Raw genomic sequence first — 15,773 nt, 5'->3', positions numbered from 1 at the left:
AGCCATCAGCCCAGAGCCTGACGCGGGGCTCGAACCCACGGACTGCGAGATCGTGACCTGGCTGAAATCGGACGCTTAACCGACTGCGCCACCCAGGCGCCTCCCAATTTATCTCTTTTAATCCACCTTTCTGAAACTGAATTTTTCTCCTCCCCCCCCAAATAAATCACTTATTGATCTATTTCTCACAATGGCACATTCTTTCAGCCACTTAAGCTTTTTTTTTTTTTTTAACCTCAGAATGATTTTGACTAGAGGCTTTCAGTAATGCCGTGTCATCAGTCACCCCATCCCAAAATACAGAATCTCCCAGAATGATCCCTTCCTTTCTGTTTTCTTTGCTTCTGCCTTTGCCAGAGCCTTCCTCACTGCCCACCAACGGTCTGCTGACTTTGCCACCAGCCTACCATCTCTAAACCATCCTGATGCCACTGGCAGCAGGCTGTGACTAACATTTTACCGCCACTGTGTTATTCATCATCTTCCCAAGGTTTACAGAACGAAGACTACAGGACAATGAGGTCCAGGACATTCCCTGACCTAAATTCTGGGGTGCCTATGAGCAGGCTTCACTCAACACTCCGGTCTTCAGTACCTTCCTCCTTAGCAGAAAACATTTGCGAGAATGAGTGTCCTCAAACATGTAAATTGCAAAACAAAAAAAGAAAGAAAGAAAGAAAGAAAGAAAGAAAGAAAGAAAGAAAGAAAGAAAGAAAAAAAAAAAGCAGACGACAATTTCTTGCAGCTACCCCTCATTAGAAGTGGAGTCTTTCTTGGGTCGCCTGGGTGGCTCAGTCAATTAAGTGTCCGACTTCAGCTCAGGTCATGATATCACAGTTTGTGGGTTTGGGCCCCGCATCGGGCTCTGTGCTGACAGCTCGGAGCCTGGAGCCTGTTTCAGATTCTGTGTCTCCCTCTCTCTGCACCTCCCCTGTTCATGCTCTGTCTCTGTCTCTCTCAAAAATAAATAAATATTAAAAAAAATAAAAAAAAAAAAAAGAAGTGGAATCTTTCTATACTGCTTGAATCCAAGGTGACCTTGTGATTTGAATCGAATTGGTCCATGGGATGTAGACGTCCTGGGTGCCTGTTAACCTGGCTAACAGTCTGATAACCACCAGATGTAACTGAAGCCCTCCTAGATCACCCTGCCACCAGCTCACCCACCAGGTGACTGAAGATGCCTGAAGGAACCCCACCAAGATCAGCAGAAGAACCATCCAGCTGAACTCAGTCCAAACCATGGACCACACAACCATGAGCTTTAATATTTGCTTTAAGCAAATGCTTTTTGGGGTTATGCAAACTGGTTACGCAGCCACGGACAAGTGATAAAAACATCTGAGCTGATTTGGTCATTTTCTCCCTAGAATCCCTTTTCATTTACTATTTAGCATCTTGGTTGCTCAATCATACAGTATCTTCCTTCATCTTTTGTATGATTCATTTTTCATGTGTCCTATTTCCTCCCTTCTAAATTCCTTGCGAAGAGTTCCTGTGTTTTATACTTTTATATGCCACAAATGCACAAAGTGAATACACAATAAAGAGGAATCAACTAGTGCATTTCGGGGCCCAGCCATCAGCCTTATCAATTCATAGTCATCATTTGGACAAATATTTTGGTCACTAACTTTTTTTTTAATGTTTATTTTTGAGAGAGAAATAGAGCGCAATCAGGGGAGAGGCAGACAGAGAGAGAGAGAGAGACAGAGAATCTGAAGCAGGCTCCAGGCTTTGAGCTGACAGCACAGAGCCCGACGCTGGGCTTGAACTCAAGCACCATGAGATCATGACCTGAGCCGAAGTTGGATGCTTAACTGACTGAGCCACCCAGGCGCCCCGCCCTGGTCACTAACTTTTAAAGCTTAAAAAAAAGCTAAGATGGAAACAGCCAATTATGAAATCTAGTTATCCACATAAAGTGCAAAATCATGCAAAGTATATATCATAGTAGTAACCGATTCATTACTGACCCATTTTCAGTAAATTATTTCTTGTAACTAAACCCGCACATCAATCAAAGGTACACAAGAATGGGGCACCCGGGTGGCTCAGTCGGTTAAGAGTCCGACTTTGGATTACTGCAGAGGTCATGATCTCACGGTCATGGGATCAAGCCCCGCACTGGGCTCTGCGCTGAGCGTGGAGCCTGCTGGGGATTCTCTCCCTCTCTGCGCCCTCTCCCCTGCTCACACTTTCTCTCCCTCCAAATAAATAAATAAACATATTTTTTAAAAGGTGCACAAGGAACCAAGTATATAAGGGTAAAAGTTTCACAGAAGCAACTGTTTGATTTTCACCAGGATGTTATTGTTCTCCCAAGACACATATTTCTCCTATGTGGTTTGCAACGGTAACCTGACAGACTGCCAAAAACAAGGTTTCTATTCGAAGAGTGTCACTGATTCTCTTGTTGCCTTTCAATTAGATTTTGCATTTAAAAGAGAATCTCCCTTGTGTTTCTTATAATGATGCACCTGCTCCTTGGGAGATTTCCTCTTTTGACAAGTAATGCCTTAAATCTGGCAAGAGAAACAGCTCCAGGCTTCCTGTGATAATATCAAAGATCATTTGTTTGTATAAGATGTTTGTGTGGGTTTCCCTCCTAAGAGCAGTAAAGTACTACTCCACTTTATTCCAAAACAACGGCGCACACAAAGTTTCTTGGCCTCTGTGCTGCATTTCCACAGACACCTGCACCAGGACAACTGCCTGGAATTTGCAAGGCTGTGACATAGTACATGGAGAGCTTCATTTGCCCTGGTCACTTGCTTTTGGACATCAATACACAGTAAATGTCAAATCAATACAGGCAGTGTTACTTCCAATCTACTATCTTGTAACTTCTCATGAAAATTAAATCTATATTCAAAGTTATATCCCTTAGTTTTTAATAATTATTTTTTTTTTCTAACTGAGATGTCCACAGATCCTTAAGAGAAGCACCATCTTTTTTTTTTTTTTTTCTGATTCTAGACCTAGGGACTCCTTCCTATTTGATTATGGGTAATCTTCAGTTGAAACTGCCTTCGCATGAGAGACTTCTGTGATGGATAGAAAACGTCACACCTTCTTCAAACAGTTTCAAGAACCCCTTAAAGCCATCTCCTTTCACTCTCACCAGGCTGAGTGTAAATTAACATTGAGATGCATCAGGAATGGCCAATAGACATTTTCTCCCAGAGGTGAACACATTAGCATACCGCTTTCCTATACCTTGTTCTCTCTGCCTTTTAAAATTTCAATATGTACAAATGAAATACAGATTTCAACCCATTCCCCGCTGGGATGTCTGCTCCATAATGAGAGAAATAGGTTTTTGCCTTCCTGCAGATTCAGCAAGGAAAGTGGTGCTCGAAAATTACGTGTTTAGAGTGACACCTTGGAGAACTGACATACTGTGCACACATGTAATCCTCATAAACCTCCCCAGACAGCCCTTATTTCATTTTGCAAACTGCACCCTGGCCGGGCTCCACAGCACGTGGTGTGCGGCGGGCCTGTCCTGCACCGGCTCTCCCTTCCTCTGGGCTCTTCCTTGCCTCCGGGGTCTCTGATGGGCACTTGTCAGTAACAGTCAACAGGAGCGAGGTGGCCCAGCCACCAGCCAGTGAAAAACTGACACCGACCGGAATGCTTCCTTAATTAACTTTCCCAAGGAAAGCAACGTTCCCACAGGAAAAAACAACACGTCCCCGCCGCCCACCCCCCCCCCCCTCCTAGCGGTCCATTGAAAATGAGCAACAATGCCGTTGCCTTTTTGTTTCCTAAAGACTTTTCTTTGCTGCAAGCAGTAGCGTGTTCCTCAAAGAATGCTAGTATTTCCTGTGGAAACTGTATGGCTGCCAGTAACGGCTCATAATTTTCCCTTCTTTTCTTTTCGTAAAAATGAAATAAACAAAACGTGGCATTTGACAATAGCCAAAATACCAGTTCACCCCACTTACCACCTGCAGATGAAAGTCATCACCACGAGAGAAGGCCAAGAGAGGCACATTCGCGGCTAAAATCGACGCGGACGAGCCCGGGACGCAGGACAGCGCCGGAGGGGCAGGTCGCAGCCCCGGCTGGACGGGGCAGCCAGGGAGCTCCGGGGATGCGCGCGGGGCTCCCCTGGGCGGCACAACCCCAGGCGCCCCCCTTTCGCGTGTATTATTATCGTGATTGGGTCCTGTCGCTGTTACTATTACTTCGCCCCTCGTTATCTCGGCTTTCAGGCGCTGGGGCACTGCCCATCCCTGCCTCCGAGGTGGCAGCCAGGATAATAACCACACGAAACGGGCAAAGGGAAGGAACAATCCTTTGGAAACCGAGGCGGGGGCTGTCTGCCCACCCCCCTTCCCCTGAGTAAAGCTGCCGCTCGGTAGCCGCCGCCGTTACTATAGAGACCTCCTCCCCCCCCCCACCCCACCCCCAAAACCCTTTCTGCAGAGGCGCCGCCGCTGCCCCGGCCGCCGGGACTCGCGGCACAAAGGGGGCCCGGGGGCTGCGGGGAGCAGGGGCGACACCCGCCGGGGTCTCCCGGTGCAAACTTGGAGAGGCTCAGCCGCCCGCCGCCGCCGCCCGCCGCCTCCCCGCCGCGCCCGCCGGGGACCTGGACTCACCGGGGGGCGCCCGGCGCGCCGGCGGCTCGGAAGCGCGGACGGACTGACGGACGCACGGTGGACGGCGGCGGCGGGAGCAGGAACCGCCGCAGCGGGAGCGGGGCGGGCGGCGGAGGCGCTGCCGCGGCCCCGCTACGTCACAATGCGGCCGGGCCGCCGGCGCCGCTCCCCCGGCCCCCCAACGGGCGCGCGCGGGCGGGGGCAGCCCCGGGGCGGCCGGGCGCGGAGCCGGCGCGGGGGGACGCGGGGCGCACCGCCGGGGACGGGGGCGCGGCCACACCGCCCGGGCTGCCGGAGCCGCCGCGCGCCCCGCGTCCCCGCGCCTGCCCCCCCCCCCCCCCCCACCGGGCCGCGCGCCCCTGCTCCGCCCGCCTGACGGCGACCCTCCCCGGCCGGCCCACGCCCCTCCCGCGCCGCCTGCCCACCCGCCCGCAGCTGTCCGCGAACCTGCGCTTCCTTCTCCACCTTTCGCTCGTTCGCCTCTGCCGCCTTTGCGTCTCCCCAGCTGGGTTTCTCCTCTCCTCCCCTCCTACTTTTTGCCCCCCGCTTCCCTCCTTCTCCTCCGCCCCCCGCCCGGCGGCCTCTCCCCCTGGAAACGAAATCGACCCTCACCGGGATCCACGCGTCAGCCGCTGCCACCTCATTGGTCCCCAAATCAGTCCAGCGGGGTCCGGCCTGAACCGGGACGAGGGACTCGGGGAGGGGAAACGGAAGGTGGGCACAGTACTGGGACACTGCTGTGCCTGCGAAGCCTTTGGCAGAGGATGTGGCGCTGGCACGGAGTCCTCGCCCCCACTCCTCCTTCCCGCCCTGGAGGCTCGTCCCCTCCAGGACTTCGCCAGGGAGAGGAGGACAAGGGGGCTTGGCCCGGAACGTGCTTTGCTCAAGCGTGGGTGCTGGCTGGAGACTTTGGTCTGAAATAATGGCTTTTTAATTGTACAGCGTTGAACACATCACCGGCCCTACAGGAATATTAACTATACTTTTAGCGTCTTTTTCTTAATGGGAGACAGGGAGCGATGGGGGGGGATGGTGGGGGGGGGGCTGTGGGCAGCTGGTGAGGCGTGTGGGCAAGCCAGCAGTGGTGACTGCGTCTTTCCTTCCTTATTTCCGAAATGAAATCAGGGAGAGTGGAAGCATTTATGGTAACATTGGCTCACGACCATCTCGCTTTTGCCCTTTGGAAAGCTTTAAATGGTTTTTAAGAAATCTCTTTCCCAGGAGAGATGACTCGAGAAGTTCACTCAGCAATGCTATGGAGGGCCACTCTCTTGCTCCAGGGTGTGGCTACTTGCCCGTTGCTGCCCCAGAGAAAAGTGTGAGGAAGCAAGTTCTCGTCCATCCATCCTCTTTGTTCCCTTGCCAGGTCCAAGCGAGCAAGAGTGGCGCCACGATCCTGAGAAACTCAGCACTTAATCTGGGTTAATGGCACTGGGGATGTGTAGCATGTGTGAGCCTGTCAGTGAAGATACATCATCGATAATATATTTACTCCATAGAATAATGGTAATGTATTATATATTAATGGCATGTAATACTGTATTATTACATATGTTCATTATAATATAGATTCAATATGTAACAACAGCAAGGACCTGGTTGTTTAAAAACTGGGGTTCTCTGGGGGCACCTGGGTGGCTTAGTTCGGTTGAGCATTATAGGACTTCAGCTCAGGTCACGATCTCGGGGTCTTTGAGTCCCAGCCCCACATGGGGCTCTCTGCTGACAGCTCAGAGCCTGGAGTCTGCTTCAGATTCTGTGTCTCCCTCTCTCTCTCTCTCTCTCCACCCGCGCCCCCGCCCCCCCCCCCCACGCTCTGCCTCTCTCATAAATAAACAGTAAAAAAAATGAAAAACTGGGGTTCTCTGGATGACTCGTGGAACACTGCACACAGTGTCTGTGGAGTCCATGGGTTGTTCTGTTGGCCGGAAAAAGGCAAGTTGTAGGATTAGGAGGACACAGCTCAGCAATCCTGTTCTGGACCTGTTTTGGACAAGTACATAATTACTAAAATGAGGACTACCTTGAAGGCCAGCAGAAGACATTTCACATGCTTTTAATTTGATTTCCTATTGAAAAACTAAATCTCTCCCTCTCTGCTTTTTGACATAAACAGCCAAGAGCGTGTCCTGCAGCCTTGTAATTTGTTTATTGTCATTTATCATACATATGACTTTAAGTACATACATGGAAAGTGGCTTCACAATTTTGAAAACACACATTATCCCTCAGTAGAAAATATAAAATCAGATGACATCATATGGCACTAAAAATACTTGAAAATATTGGGCTTAATTCATTCACATCTGGTTAAAATAAAAATACCGTTTTTTTGTGTTTTCCCTTTTTTTTTTTTTTTTTTTTGCCTTGTATAAACTCCGAGAAAAGCACATCTTGCTTCCATCCAGTAGATATGGATGGAAATTGGTGTCATCCTTGACTTGGTCTACAGAGAGCATAGTTTCACTGCCATCTTGTTAAATATTTTGACGTCCTGTTCTTTAAAAATCAGATTTTAATTTATTGAAGGACTAAGTTGTTGAAGAGTAATTAATGGACATCTTCTTCCCACTGCTGTAAACATCTACTAGCTCTAAAAATGAGTCAGGTGTTAATTCAGTTTAAATGGTTCCACAAGAGGGGCCTGACTGTGTTGCAGGTACAGAAAATGGGTTTTCCCAGGAAAAAAAAAAGTTCTCTGGTTTTGGCAGCCAAAGGAATAGCATGCCATAGTGTGAAAGAGCAATCTTTGAGATGTTGTTTCAGATATTTTTTCCATTTTTTTAAGAGTTCTTTCGTTATGGTTTATTCTCTTTCTAACATGTTTTTGATTACATGTTTACCATTGTTTCCATGTGATTATTTTTACACTGTGATTTTAGCCTACGCTTATATATACTTTCCTACATAGTCCATGAGTTTGCTTTTGCTTGGATTGTTTGTTGGTTTGCTTCTTCTGTGCAATCTGTTGCTAAATCTTAAACCACATGCCAAAGCGTGGAGGTAGTGTAGTTGCGTTGGAACAGAGCTGCTAGATTATAGAGCGGATGGCAAGAAAGCCAGCTTCCTCAACGTCGTGTTGACTCTTTTATCAAGTTTATGAACTACTCTGCTTAGTCTTTCAATTGCTTATTACCAACCAGCCTGATACTCAGTTTCCTAATCAAGCAGCTGCCTTGGTAGGCTAGTTAGTACCAATAAAAGCACTTAGCAACCTCCGTTACTGGACCGTTTACCCCTTTTAGGAAGACTCCTACCTGTGCCTAACACCACACAGGATGTTCCCATTTTGGAGCACCATTTCTGCTTTGTGTCCATTTCTTATCCCCTACTATTCAACTGTCACCTCCCATCAAGATACCAGGGAGTTTATATTCTTCATATTTCGATTCAACACTGAGCACATTTTTATACTCAACAGCTAGCTACTGAAAATAATTGGTACAGAAGTGCATTTCACTGTATATCATCTGCCAAAGAGCTGACATCTAATTGTTCATTCAATTATTACAATTAAACATCTGCCTCTATCCTTTTACCCAGTTTCCATTACATATCTTTATTGTGCTACAAAAATTGGATAAACCTGCTAGAACACTGTCAATGATCAAGCAGAAAACAATTCTCTTGTTTTCCTATTCTTTCAATGTAGATTTTGCCTTCTTTAAAAAAATTTTTTTAATTAATTTATTTTGAGAGCATATGAGCAGGAGAGGGGCAGAAAGAAAGGAAGACAGAGAATTCCAAGGAGGCTTTGTCAGCACAGAGCCCGATGCGGGGCTCGATCTCATGAACCATCAGACCATGACCTGAACCAAGAGTCGGAAGCTCAACCAACTGAGTCACCCAGGTGCCCCTCCCCTTCAGTATTTCTTTTCTCTCTTCTTGGGGCAAGATTTAGCCTTTGCTTCATCTTAGACTTCTAATAAACTTAGAATTGGGAGGGAGATGAAATTCAAGTCCAGCAGCTTAGCTGCTTATAATATGGCAGCTTTAATAAAAGATTTGATATAGAAGAAACTTTATGGATTGTTAACCTGACTCGCTGAGATTATCCTGGGATTTCAACGAATCCTGTTACTATGCTTTACCTATCCTTACAGATCATTAGAAGTTTTGTTGGTATTTTTAAATGGAAACAATGAAATCACGTGCAAAAATATGATCCGATGAAGGAGAGTGTCTTGATGTGTTCTGAGGTAGCTTGGGGCAAAAATACAAAAAGACTCTACTGGGGGCAAAGGGTTTTTTTTAGGCGGGGGAGTCAACTGATTGGGGGCCATGATCTTTCCTCTGTGTTTCTCTTCCATAGTGAGCTACCAACACAGAGCACAGTGAATCTGTAAAGCCGCTGAAATACCTAGAGGAAGTCTGGATCCAAACTCTGTTCAGGCAGGCAGTATGTAAATTTCATGACTGGATTTAACTACATTTACTGTAACCCAATTGCCAGATTTTTGCAGGTTAGCACTTTATTCTACCTGAGGTTGACTTGGGCTCCCACTTCACCTGCACCCCCGAGAGACTCCCTGCCCATTCTTGTAAAGCTTCATCCAAAAACCTCCAGTTTTCATTTAAAAGTAGCATTTCTTCACCATCCTGACCCCAACGGATTTCTCAGGAATTCCACTTACATCATGTATAATAGGTCACCTTCCCCCCCCCCCCGCCCCCACCACCGCCGGATCCTTTTTTTTTTTTTTTTTTTAAAGTAGACTCCACATCCAATGTGGACCTGAACTCAGGGCCCTGAGATCAAGACCTGAGCTGAGATCAAGAGTTCAATGTTTCACTGACCGAGAACCACCCATGGACCACATTTTTCCAGATAATATTTATGGAAAATATTTTCCCCCTCAGGGTGGCTTGTTGCCGTTGGATCTGTTTGAACAGATTCCTCCTGGGTTATATCCCATCTCCTTATCTGTCTACTGATGCCTCCAATCTGAATCAGACTAGCATTGACAACAGTAAAATGTGCCTGAGGCTTGTGCTCCCAGAAATCAGCAACGGATGAGAAATGCCCCCACCTTTTCGTGTTCCAGGAAATGTTTTACCACAAAAAGCCAACTCCCCGTATAATTGATAAAACTCATGGTCTCCTCTTTCTCATGACTCCATAAGCTCTGTAGGTGATTCCCTTGTTTACCTATGACCAAGGCCAAACAGAGACTTTCCCCTTCTGCATGAACGTGCTGGCAGGACTAGACACAGACCCTCCAACTTCCCTTTCTTTGTCTCATGAATGAATAGCTGAGATTCAACTGTTTGTCCCTCTGAAACTTGCTACACACAGAAAAAACATTTCCTGTTCAGCTAACTGACCTAGACTTCCCTTGATTGCAAAGCAATCCCATCAATACATCACCCCACCTGCAACTTGCCTCTCCCTCCCTGTAAAAGTCTAACACAAAATGCCCGTGCAGAAACACTCAGATACTTGGATTTAGGGTGCTCAGGGTATTGCCAGAACCTGAATAAAGTCAATCTTACTTGTCTGTGTTTGGCTTTGATTGGGTACTTGTGTCTTTTTTTTATCTTCATGAATAGCTACCCTAACACTGGTGTAAATTAAGGCCGTGGACCTGTTATGTCGCCATAAGATGGTTATTTCTAAGCAAACTTTTACATCCAACATTTTTGTCTGCAAGGGAAATTCCTAACACTCTACAACAATAACTGAGGAGTGTTTTAAATCCTTCAAAATGCAGTCTGATTATTCAACTTTTCCATACATTTGGGTTTTTTGCTGTTGGTGATTTACATAGCCCTCTGACATCAGAGTATTCAACTTCATTAGGGATAAATGAAAATGCTGTAAGGTGCCAAACAGTCAGCATATTTGCTTCCATAATATGACACGTGTATATAACAATATCTTAGTTATTAACTAGTCAGCCAGATTCTTTATGCTATACCATGGGATTGATATATTTTCCAGAGCTTCCACATCAGTAATTTGCCTACTGGCTTACACTACTTTCCAATGTGGGCAAATAGGAGAGAGAAATAGTTTCTAAGACTCAGGCCCAGGATGGGTGTTGTCAACAATTGGTATATCCCACCGATTAAAGACCTCTTAAGAAAGAGAGGAGGGGGAGGGGGATGGGGGGAAGGGAAGAGGGAGGAGGAGGGGAAGGGGGAGGGGAAGGAGAAGAGAGAGAGAGGGAATCCATATAAGATTGAAACACTATGGCTGGGAAGTTCTGCAAAATTCTGTCAACATGGAGTCTTCATCGTCAAGGGCACACGTGGACACTAGAGATTTCACGCGTGTGCATAAACACCGATTAAATCTTGAACTGGAGGTTTTGGTATTTGAAATGAATTTGATTAGATTGTTCTAAAAAGGAATGCAGGTCAGCTGAGTGTGGTTAAGTGATTTGAAGAGGAATGTGGGTCAACTTCTGAACACCGTGCCACGTTCGCATGGACCTGCCCTGGTGGCAGAACAGGAGATTTACGAAAACGCATTCCACTGATTACTTATCAATTGTAACCACACTGTGGATTTAACTGAATTCAGTCTTCCAGGCAACTACAGTCTCTCTTCTTCATTTTGATAATGATTTCACTATAGCACATCATCTGTGCTTTGAGTATTCCTGTGCTATATCTTAGATTCAGAGTGTCTGTTGTCTTTATAAGTAACTCACCTTTTTTCTTACCTATTCTATCTTGAGACCAAACCCATGCACTTGAAGATGATTAGATGGGTCTACAGACGACACTCATTATTATGAAGTGCAACAAGGAGATTTTGATGCTATGGGGATTAAAGCTAGGATGCATTGGTTTTTGGCTTTATCCCTGAGCAGTTTCTAGTGGGTTAATAGAACAAAATCTTTTTACCCTTGGATAAGCCACACAGAGACATTCGAACTGGTTACCTCTAAGCAGCAGGAGAAAGCCGGCAGTGAATGGAATGCATAAGTAATTATAATCCCCTCTGTTCCAAAGCAGAATAAATCCTGTTTCCAAACAGCTTTTCGGAAGAAAAACTAGTTCAGAAAATGAAGTACGGTTTTCAGTCTTCTTAGATATGACTGTGTTGTGAGTTTTACTTTTTCCTCTAAATTTATAGCTTCCAGTTCCCAATTCCTCAGCTTGGGGACATATGGTCCCCTTTAGAAGAAAACAAGGGGAGAAAAGCGAAATTCATATTGCACTAGATGAGGAAAGCTGATGGCCGATGAAAAATGTTCCTTGTAAATCATGGGAAATGTTTTAAAGGTGGCTTGTGGGAAGAAGAGAGAAAGATGTAATTGTTGATAGACTAAAGGCTTGTAAATTTAAAGTCTAGGGCAGCCCTGCAGAGTAGAGGTTAGGCACACTGATCTCAGTGTCAGACTTCCTGGGTTCAAATCTCAGCTTCATTTCGTACCATCTTCGAAGTTAGGGAATGTGGCCAGAGCTTAGTTTCCACAACTACAAAATGGGATGCTCATAGTGCCTATCTCACAAGATTGTTATGATAACTGAATAAGTCAGTATTCTAAGAGAACTTAAGCCTGGACACATAAGAATATTAATAAGTATTTGCCAAACAAATGAACTGTGGAAGGCCTACAGCACCTGCATGAATTCCCTGGAAATTTCCCTGGAAATGTGGGTTCTGAAGCCCAGTGCTGTGCTAGCTAATTGTAGAGTTTATTTCTTCTCTACTTATATCACGGCATTAAATAGCACTGGGATGCTTTGCTTCTCGAACTGGAATTGAAGTACATCTTGGGTTCCTATGGGGTATGTGTATAGTTATCCACGGCCCTACTTTTATTATAAGCCCTTAGATTACGTGAGATGTTATTCAGAAAGACTTTCAGTTCATGTTTAAGTATTGTCGCTGGTACTCTGGCAATTTAAGAGTTTTGAAAATGTGGCTCTCCTTTGATATTTAGCATTGGATTGTCAAAGGCACCTAACATTCTTCCCAGACCACTGTAAGTGATTTGACGCACAATTCAAGAACTGATGAAGTGGAAGTATTTTGAAAAATGGAACATCTTTAGTGAGAAAAGCGTTGTCAGTATTTTTAACTCTAGGGCGGTCAATATGATTTTGATGAGTTTACCACCAATGTGATCTAAATGGAAGAATACAGTTCTTGGAAAAATATAACTTGTTATGCACTTATCCAGCAAATGAATATAGTTGAGCACCTGCTGTGCCCTGGTCAACGAGCTAGTTGTTTAGGATATATTGGGGTGGACGGAATGGACACACCGGGCTGCCCTTTGACAGAGTCAATAAACAAGTGCATTTCAGGGTTGCTAAGAGCTGTAAAGGCAGAAAACAGACTGCTGTGGCAAAAAAAAAAAAAAAAAAAAAAAAAAAAAAATTAAGGATCCAATAGAACACTAGGTGGTCAGGGAAGGCCTCTGAGATTTGAAGGGTGAGAGGGAGCCAAACCAGTGAACAGTGAGAGGAGAAGAGTCCCAGGCAGAGGAACCGGCTGGGACTGCTGAGCACCCAACCACCCCACCACTAAGAAGCCAAGAGTGTTCAGAGTAGTTCTCAAATAACGAAGTGATTCAAGGAGGGTCCTATCAATCTACCTCTTCGACTGGCACCACACACATACAAAAACAACCAGCGATGCCGTCAACCATATATTCAGGAAACCCAGGTGGAAATGCTGACACATTCAAAGTGCTTGCAAAGCATCTGTGAGGACAATGTCACGGCACGCTGCTCATCCCCAGACAGCAAGCCTTCAGAGAAAGTCGAGCTCCTACGACATCCTCCCCGGTGTGAAGGTCAAGCAGGGCTATTAAACACATGTAGCTGAGGTGGAGAGATGAACTGTTCCCGAACCTTGGACGACTGAGACTGGAACACAAAATACTTTCCAGAACAAGTCAGGTAGCGGGAAATCACGCGGGGGATGGAAAACGTCTGTGAGAATCATAAATAATGAGGGACATACATCTGAAAATGTTTGGTATCTAACGTGGAATTTAAGAATTGTGACTTCGAAATGTGGAAGGCTTTTCCTCGGCTCTCACTTTCCACATTTTCTAAAACCTGTCATGACCTTGGCAGTGGCTTTGCTAGCTAGATGGACGAGGGGAAAAGAGCTTGGAATCTTGGTACGGATTTGAGGAAATGAGTGTTTTTGGAAAAAAAAAAAAACACCACAATTCTATTGTTCATAGCATCCTGTACTACTCAGACTATACTATGTAGGATTATATAAAAGCATAACAAGCCCACAGCAAATAATTTAAGTATAGTCTCCAGGGACCCTGTAGGGCCACGCTGTCCAATACAGTAGCCAGTAGCCAGAGGTGGTTACTGAGAACTTGGACTGTGGCTAGTCCAAACTGAGATGTGTGGTCACTGTACAATGCCCACCAGTATTTCACCATCTTAGTACAGAAAAGAGAATGGAAATGATCTCATTAATAATTGTATAATGTCTGGATATATTGGATTAAATCAAATAATGAAAATCAATTTCTCCTGTAATTTTTTTTATGTTTAAATCTCACTACCTTAAAACTGAAACTCCCACGTTTTGCTCACATTGTATATCTGTCGGACAGCTCTGTTCTAGGGAAAGTGAAAAATCACCCTCACCATGCCTGCTCCCTAAGCATCTTTTCTAAACCATTCTGTCAAAATGGATGGCAGTGTTGTCAGAGGGAAAAACAGGAGGCTAACCAACTTCAGGTCTAGGTGGAAGGTAACAGATGGATGTGACAGTTACACAGTATTGGAAAAATTGATGCTTGGTAGAAAACGCATCAATAAGTGTTGGAAGGAAATTACTGATGTGCTCTGAAGATGTTTCCAAAGAAGGAAACCATGAGCGTAAAATAACAAAATAGAACAAAACACTACTTCATCCTTGGGCTAACTGACTGAGGAACTGCAGAATATATGGCCCTTCAGATTGCATGTGCTTTTTTTTTTTTAATGTTTATTTATTTTTGAGAGAGAGGAGGGGGAGGGGCAGAAAGTGGGGGGGGGGGGCAGACAGAGAATCCTAAGGGGGCTCTGCTGACAGGAGCGAGCCCGATGTGCAGCTTGGGGCTTGTACTCACGAACCGAACCGTGAGATCATGACCTGAGCCAAAGTAAGATGCTCAACCAACCGCTCAACCCCGCTGAGCTACCCAGGTGCCCCTGTTTGTGCTTCCTTAACAAAAGAGCCTGCGTGATTCTCCAAACTTAATCCCAAACTCCCTCTCCCTCCCTCCGAAACAACAACTAAACAAACAGAAAACAAGCCTTTGCAATCAGTTGAGCTAAGGCATCCAGTGTATATTCTGGAAATTTCTTGGCAATGGCCCCACTCCATGTAGACTATGCAACAGATGTTGAAGATGCTTAGCATGATCTGAGAACAGAGGAAAAAGCTATCATATCTTCATACTTGGCTGAAGGAAAAAATCTTTTCCCTTGAAAAGATCTGTGTAAATGTATGCCATTAGCAACCTAGCTAATACATCAGACTTCAAAGTGACCAGACTATAGGCTCACTGTTTTACTAATCCTTTGGCTTCCCCTGCTTTGAAATGGTTCTAGAAAAATCCATTTTGGACTATTTTGCCCTTGGCTTTAACACTTGGCAGGCAAGTTCACTGTCCTCTGTTCTTCCTTGTGTTAGTTATAAAGCTGTTTGTCATCTCTAGTATCCGGAACACCTGCTTTTTTTTAAAGGACTCCTGGCTTGGGGGAAAAGAACATAAGTTATTTTTATGCAAAACTCACCAGCTCAAGACTTTTAAAACGCCTATCTGAAACACTGTATTTTCTCCCCCCCACCCCGTAATCAAAAAAGAAATCTTTAAAATCAGAATTTTTCATTTTGCCAGTTTCCTTTGGAGATAAATCACTGGAAAAGCAAGTGACAGGACAGTTGAGCAAGTCAGAGAAAGAGCTTTGTGCTCGAGACAGGATACACAAGGGAAGAAAATCACAGGGAGTCATGTCTTCCAATCCACTGACAGAATTTTTAAGAAGTCATGGAAGCGTAACTTTCAAGAATTTATGAAGACCAAGAAAATAAGAGCAGCTCTGTTACTTCTTCATATGGAACGTGACACATTTTAAAATCCCACGTTTAGCATGTATCTGTAATTTTTGCCTACTTAAGTAGACCTTCTCTCTTCTGGTAATAGCTGTTATCTTTTTCTTTTGGGGAAAAAAGGGGGAACTCAC

At 45.2% G+C, this 15,773-nt stretch overlaps 1 protein-coding gene across 8 annotated transcripts in view; it reads right to left on the bottom strand.

Annotated features, from left to right (window-relative positions):
- LOC123602363 (synuclein alpha interacting protein) overlaps window positions 1–5,572 on the bottom strand; it is a 159,837-nt gene extending 154,265 nt beyond the window's left edge. For 3 of the 8 annotated variants that reach the window (XM_045486876.1, XM_045486897.1, XM_045486908.1), the window contains exon 1: window positions 4,608–4,766. The gene's annotated coding sequence lies outside the window, so the exon portion shown is untranslated. Of the gene's footprint in view, window positions 1–3,950; window positions 4,335–4,607; window positions 4,767–5,054; window positions 5,149–5,219 lie in introns of those variants that run through there. The other 5 variants (XM_045486900.1, XM_045486902.1, XM_045486881.1 and 2 more) reach the window with 4 other exon arrangements.
- Window positions 5,573–15,773: the final 10,201 nt, after the last annotated feature.

The sequence above is a fragment of the Leopardus geoffroyi genome, chromosome A1, assembly GCF_018350155.1.
Source record: "Leopardus geoffroyi isolate Oge1 chromosome A1, O.geoffroyi_Oge1_pat1.0, whole genome shotgun sequence".
Lineage (NCBI taxonomy): Eukaryota > Metazoa > Chordata > Mammalia > Carnivora > Felidae > Leopardus > Leopardus geoffroyi.
Note: the sequence above shows the minus strand (reverse complement) of the source record. Positions and strands in the feature narration are given on the sequence as shown.